Source organism: Helianthus annuus, chromosome 5 (assembly GCF_002127325.2).
Source record: "Helianthus annuus cultivar XRQ/B chromosome 5, HanXRQr2.0-SUNRISE, whole genome shotgun sequence".
Taxonomy (NCBI): domain Eukaryota; kingdom Viridiplantae; phylum Streptophyta; class Magnoliopsida; order Asterales; family Asteraceae; genus Helianthus; species Helianthus annuus.
In genome coordinates this window covers 114977866-114984865 of record NC_035437.2, presented here as the reverse complement: position 1 = coordinate 114984865, position 7000 = coordinate 114977866, and the positions used below count along the sequence as shown (strand labels likewise).

General features: G+C 34.1%; 1 long non-coding RNA gene and 1 pseudogene across 1 annotated transcript; one reads left to right on the top strand and one right to left on the bottom strand.

Moving 5' to 3' along the window:
• Window positions 1–269: 269 nt before the first annotated feature.
• Window positions 270–1672, bottom strand: LOC110939082. The gene is made up of 4 exons (XR_004893976.1): window positions 1215–1672; window positions 905–1008; window positions 540–677; window positions 270–313 (listed from the first exon to the last, which is right to left on the bottom strand). It is a non-coding gene; the product is annotated as an uncharacterized LOC110939082 (long non-coding RNA).
• A 1126-nt stretch (window positions 1673–2798) lies between these two features.
• Window positions 2799–5531, top strand: LOC110941126 (annotated as a pseudogene).
• The last annotated feature ends 1469 nt before the right edge of the window (window positions 5532–7000 follow it).

The following is a 7000-nucleotide window of genomic DNA, read 5'->3' as shown; positions in this document are numbered from 1 at the left end:
CACCATTATCATTCATGAACCATGATTATTTGATATTATTAACTAATTAATCTTTATTAATTATTATTCCAACACATTAGCATAGAAACATAAGGAAATCGATAAGAAAAAGGTTGCATAATTTATGGTTTCATCAACCAATGACATGTCTAGAACACATAATAAGATCCACATTTAGATTTGTGGGGCCGTATAATCATACCTTGGTTGAAGATACTTATCCATTCTAGTTTGTAGCTCAAATCCAACACGCATTATCAAATCTTTTGGATTTCATCTATGATCTTGTGTTAGATATGGGTGTATAAGAACCCTAGCCAAAAGTGTAGATTCTAGTGGTTGAACAAACTAAATGTAAAAAGAAAGAGTAAATCTGTAACCGCTAACACCCAAGGTTGTGAACTACAACTCTTATTATGAATAATTATTAGTTCATAGCTTTACCCAGTCTGACCCAGTATGTCTTTACCATATGATCACCTCACCATTCCTTGTTCATGTAATTTAAAGATTGAAACCAAATTAAATATAAACCAAACCTGAGGTTCCAGTGGTTGAACAACAACATCGTTGCGAGCTTTTATGTCATCCAAAATAGGTGCACCCTCCATTGTATACAATTCAAAATAGGTGGATGAGGTCATTTCGGTAGTCATTTAATAGCTACATCAACACCCCTCCATCAAACCATCATCTTTTAACATTCAAATTTTGATAACTAGTACAATATTAACCACAAAGTTAATTAAATCTAGTACTGATTGAACCAACCCAATCGTACCGAGGCACCCTAATCGTACCACATGTACTAAAACAATACAAGCAATCAAATCCATAACACCTACAAAAAAATAGAATTTACATTGAACAAACTGATTTCACCAAGAATGCTCGTTAATCTTACATTGAACAAACCGATAACACGTCCATCTATCTAGTGCTTCCTTGATGAGTTCTTCTGCTGCACCTCAAATCTTTTAATCAGATAACCTCGATTAAACACCAATTCTACAACACAAACAACAAGAAAAAACTTGTCATACCATTCAATTTATTCAAATCTACTCCACAACGAATGTTGGATGGAATCACATAAAAACTTGTCAAACCATTCGATTAAGTAAAGAACTTAGAAAACCTAACAAAACCCCTAAAATCACAACAACAAAAAAAAGGAAACAATAAATCAATTACATAAATATTGAAGATCATACTTTTTAACCAAGATAAATTGATTCTCTATCAACGGATACATAATTACTTAACATGGATCTGAAAAAAAAAACACAAAAAACATTAATGTCAAACATCATAATAATCACAAGAAGAAACCATTAACGTGGATGAGAGAATCGGCGGAGAAGAATGAGCGATTTAAGGTTTTCTTTTGATAATATAGAGATCGAGTAAAACAATGCTAGATGCGATTTAGGGTTTTATTGTGATGGTGTTGAATGAAATGAATGAAGGATTTAACAAATTCAAATCGATGCAATAACAACACAATAATAAGTAGGGATGAACAATGGAGAAGATTTGCACGAACGAAAGCAAATATGTGTATTCATTTCTAGAGTTGTTGATCGACGTTTAATCTCTTCGGTTGTGATGGAGGCGATGATTGATCTAGAGGAGAAGAAGGATGGAGAGGCCAGGGTTTAGAAAAGTAATGTGTTTGAATGAGGGGTTTGGAAAATTAGGGTTATTAGTTTGCTTATATACTTGGGTCAAACAATCGGGTTTGATAAATCTCGTGGTACCCATATAAAAATAAAAATATCCATCAGTTTCCTGCCCAAAACACAAAATTGTTGCATCAGGAGGTGACAAGTGTCTCAAGTCTTATTTATTTATAGTTTATTTGATTAAATTTAATTACAAACTAAGATATTGAATTGTATTGTATAGTTTTTTTTACTACTGAGTAGTTAACATGGGTTAGAAACATTGTATATTGATGTGTTGCAAACACATTCTATTATCCTATGTATTTTTGTATAATTTTTTATTAGTTTTCATGTTCTTTTTGGTTGTTTAGCTTGTACTTAATAAATATAGTGTTTTGTAGGTGAAAGGATGCAAAGGGAGCTTGAACAAGTTAATATGGCGAAGAAACAAATCTAACGAGTGGAAATCGGGTAGCGCATCACGAAAAGGCCTCATGACTCGCATGGAATTATACTACATCTTAAAGCACAAAGTCGGTGCCCCATTCACCGAAAAAATTACGAAATTACCCTTCCATATCAGATCACATTCCATTAAACCCTATTGCTTCAATTTGGGATTTCCTCCACCACCGCTCCGCTTTCCACCGCCATGGCATCATCCCTCCGCCTTCCACCGCCACAACTGAAATGTCGGTGCGTTTTCTATGAGCATGTTTGGTTAAGCTTTTCCAACCAACTTATTGACTTATTGACTTAATCAAAAAGTCAATAAGGAGTTTTAGTGTTTGGCAAATGCAAAAGTCCTTTTTAAAATGGCTTTTTGAGAAGGAGAAAAAGTCATCAAAAAGTCATTTTTAAAAAGTTAGAATGTTGTGACTTTTTGAACTAACTTATTGACTTATTAGCTTTTAGTCATTTTACATCAATAAGCTAAGCCAAACACTTTTTAAAAAAACAATTTATTGACTTATTGGCTTTTCCCACCTCATAAGCTAATCCAAACACTTTTTTTAAAAACTCTTTTTCAAAAAGTCATATGTCAATAAGTCATTTTCTTAAAAGTCTTTTTTAAGTTAAATAAACTTAGCCACCCCACAAGCTTTAACAATATTGTTATTTAACTCTCTTGAAACCACATCACTTCCCAAAGACATTTTACTCAGAGAAAGTCTTTCCTCAGCCACCACCTCCACCTTCGGCGATGATTTCCCACTTAAATCGGTAAGCAAGCTCGCAAAGTGATTGCTCATCAGTATTTTCGTTTAAATCTTCTATCAGTTTATGTTGCTAGGGTTAGAAAAATGTAATTATAAGTGATGCTAGGGTTGAGATTAGTATATGTGTTGGTTCGATCTAGACACAACTTTATGGAGGTGTAGCTTTCAACCACTACTGTGTCTGCAACTCTTCCATTGAACCCTAAATCAATCACTGACAACTCCAATTAAAGGAAAAAAATAATAAAACTTGAGGGGGGTCGGTGGTAATTACCACTTGCAGGTTCAATTCCTATGATTTTGTCTGTTTCCATAATTTGGGGTTTACGGTTTATGCTTTTTGTTGGGGTTTCGAATCAGAGGTATTTTTTTGGCATTCAAAAAGGAAAAAAAAAAAAAGATTCTTAACGTTTTTACCTACTGTAAAAAGGGTTGATTGTTAGATTATATGAATATAGTACAGTGGTTTTAGTAACGAGTTTAAAGTCCGGTGATGAATGTAGAAATTATAAGAGTATAGTTGCTATGTTTTGATATTTCGCCTTAATAGCAGTGTGTTTACTTTACAATGGTTTGTGTTACACTTTACCAAGGATTTACGCAATGCAGTGGAAGAGTGGAAGTTAAAAGTGGTATATCTTCCTCCAACCCATTAACTTTAGCCATTCCGGCTACCGACTTTGTCATCCAGAGGGACCGGTGATCCTTTGTCTTTTAATTGTCGATGAAGGTATTTGCTCTTTTGTCGTGATTTTGTTTTTTTTCCCGAATTTTATCGGGCTTATGTGCGAATATGAAGGTGGAAGTTATGTAATTACTGGTTCGTTATACACTTAATTCACAACACACAAATGGTAGCAGATTACCAATTATAACCTGTATATGATAAGATTTATTAATTATGAATGAAAAATTGTGAAATTTCAATTAGGTTGACGGTGATGGTAAACACTTGAAGACTTCGGTGCTTGAAAATGAGAATTCGGAATCTAAACGGAATGAAAGAGGTACGGGCACGAGAGCGGAAAACAGTGTGAAACCGACTAAACCACCCAAAGGCAAAGTTGATAAAATTTTTGGTCCAATTAATGAAAAAGTGGATGATGAATTGTTGAATAGTTTGATTAAAGTTAATGTTGAAGAGACAACTAAGGTCACACAAGCTGTGTTGCCTGGAACGTTGAAGAGGAAAAAACTAAAGGCTATTGTGAACATTGGTTCTGATGATACGAATGTATCCCATCTGATCCTTTGTATGCTACGACAAAAGCGTAAGTTTTTAAATTTTTAGTCAGTTTTTTGCTTACATATTTGTTTATGAATGTTTATACAAGTTGTGTTTCCTTTGGTGTATTTAGGTATATCGATCAATTTTCGAGGTGGTTGTATGTTGCGGATCCTTCATTGGTGGTGGCTGCAACATTTAACAGGTCTCGCATAGCAACGTGCAGGGGACAACCGAACTTGGCAAACGCTTTGTCCATCAAATATGGCTAACAAAGCCATCACCCCAGAAGATGCCGCCACCATGCAATCCGCCGAAAATATGGCCCTTGGTCACATCCACAAAGGAGGACCTGCCGCCGTCATGCAGTCTGCGACTTCTGTCAATCGAAACCGCAGTCTTCACCAAGTCACCGGAGATCAACACTTCACCGTCTCCGAGCCGAAGTTGCCGGTCAGCACATTATAACTGAATCAGTCAGAGGCCAGGCATGTATTTAAAACAAAAAAAGAAGTGGTGAACGAGAAAATCATTTTTACACAAAAAAGAAAATTCATTTTTACATAATTTCTTCAAGCTTTTCAAATAAAAAATCTATTTTTTTTTGTAAAATATAAAAATTAACATTTTCAAACCTTTTTCTTAGATTTTTTTTGTTTTGACTTCTATACGTATTTATAAAAGCAAAAGCTCCCGAAAACAAGAATTATTTTTTACTACGGATATTTTTACATATTAATTTGCAACCAAGTCGGTTGATAAAACTAATTAAATTCCTATGGAATTTGAATAGGTGGTGGGGCAATACGTTCATCCCACGTCAGCTCCAGTTTCATTGAAAAGTGGTGGTGATGATTTGGTTACAATAGGAGAAGCATTAGAGGCTGCTGCGCTATCCGCCGCAGAGAAACCGGTGGAACAGAGTGATGCGGCTGCGATACAAGCAGCAGAAGTCCGAGCAACGGGGCGTATGCAGGTGATACCAGGTGGTGTGACGGCGAAAGCTCAGGGATCGGCCTGCCAAAATGCGCGAACTAGGCGTGATAAGGAGAAAACAAAGCTTGGGGATGTGTTGACGGATGTAAGTAGTTTGTTGCCTAAAGACAAAGTGGTGACAAGGGAGGATGCAGAGGGGGTGATGGGGGCGGAGATCAGGAACCAGCCGGAGCTGGCTACATACCCAGGTGGGGTGGCTGCGTCCATGGCTGCAGCTGCAAGACTCAACCAGAACAAGTGACTTCAAATATGTATGCATGTGGTTTGGTTTGATAGTGTAGTATGGTGTGCTTTACTATTTTGTGGACCTTCAATATAGGAACTGTTTTTGTATGTGAATTAGAAAGAAACATGGACCTTCAATATGTGAACTGTTTTGTATATGAATTTACGACTAGGGGTTGTGTCGACCAGCTTAAATCAGCACGAGAACGAGCTTATTATTATTATTATTTATATGATTTTATTATGCCTATAAACATATATCGAACTCGCGAGCCTAAAAAGTCTATTATTTATATTATTTTTATTTAATATATCAATTAATAGATAATAAACGAGCTGAACCCGAGTCGAGCTCGAGCTTGAGAAAATACCAACGAGCCGAGCTGAGCCCGAGCTCTCATAAGGCTTTCTTGCGTTCTTGCTTAGCTTATTTCAAACCTGGATCACGCACCTGGTAATCTTCATCAATTCTTTAATCCTTTGCTTTTTATTTTCATCGTTGTTCATATGATTCAGTAACATGTTAAACCCTAGATACGTACGCATCATCAACACGAATTAAAATCGATAGGTTAAGAAGTTATGCAAGTAGAAGATGTAATTATGGTTACTGAGATAGGAAATGGTTTGTATTCTGGATAGATATACACGATCATAGCAACAATAAGCTTAATCAGTTTCGATTATTTTTGGGTTGAATTCTTAGGTTTACTGGGTTTTTTTTCATTTACTATTCTTCTGTATCAATCGAATTTTGTTAGGTGTTCTAATTATGTGTGTGCATTTAATAAATAAAAAAATATATATCCTTAAAAACCTCGTGTATTACACGTGTTGAATAAATCTAATTTTACATAACAGATGATAAAAAGTTATATCTTTAAAAACTTTGTATATTACACGGGTTATATAAATGTAACTTTGTATAGTAAATAATAAAAAAAAGTTAAATTTTTAAAACCCTGTGTTTTACACGAGTTGAATAAATATAATTTTGTATAACAAATAATAAAAATAGTTATATTTTTTATTTTTAGGATAACATTTAATAGTAATTTATTATTTATATATTTGATATAAGATAAATAGGAAAGAAAGGTATTTATTTTAAAAATATCTTTTTTATTCTTTATCAAATAATATCTCCGAGGGATTTATAAGTTGACTCCTTCAGTTTGCATCATTTTGCAATTCAAACATATGCTTAATGCTTTGATCATATAAATTATTTGATCCATCGATTTCATCACATATACATATAGACTAAGCGGAAGAGACAATCTTAACCTAAATATTTGTGTGAATTTGTGATATATTTAAATAAAATCAATTGAATTTAGAAAATATATTAAATTAACAATTTATATTTCAGGATAATATTTTATTAGAGTATGACAAGATTTAACATTATTTATTTATTTATTTAATATAAGATAATTATAGATTTAAGGATACCTTCAATGAATGACACGTGTCCAAAAATTGGTTTCTTTTATTATAGTAGATAGAAGATTTTATAGTATGGACCATAACACCTTCTAATAGTTCAGCCGACTTTTAAGATTTCATTTAAATTCCATGCGAGTCTTGAGGTCTGTTTGTGATGCGCTACCCGGTTTCCACTGATTAGATTTGTTTCTTCGCCATATTAACTTGTTCAAGCTCGT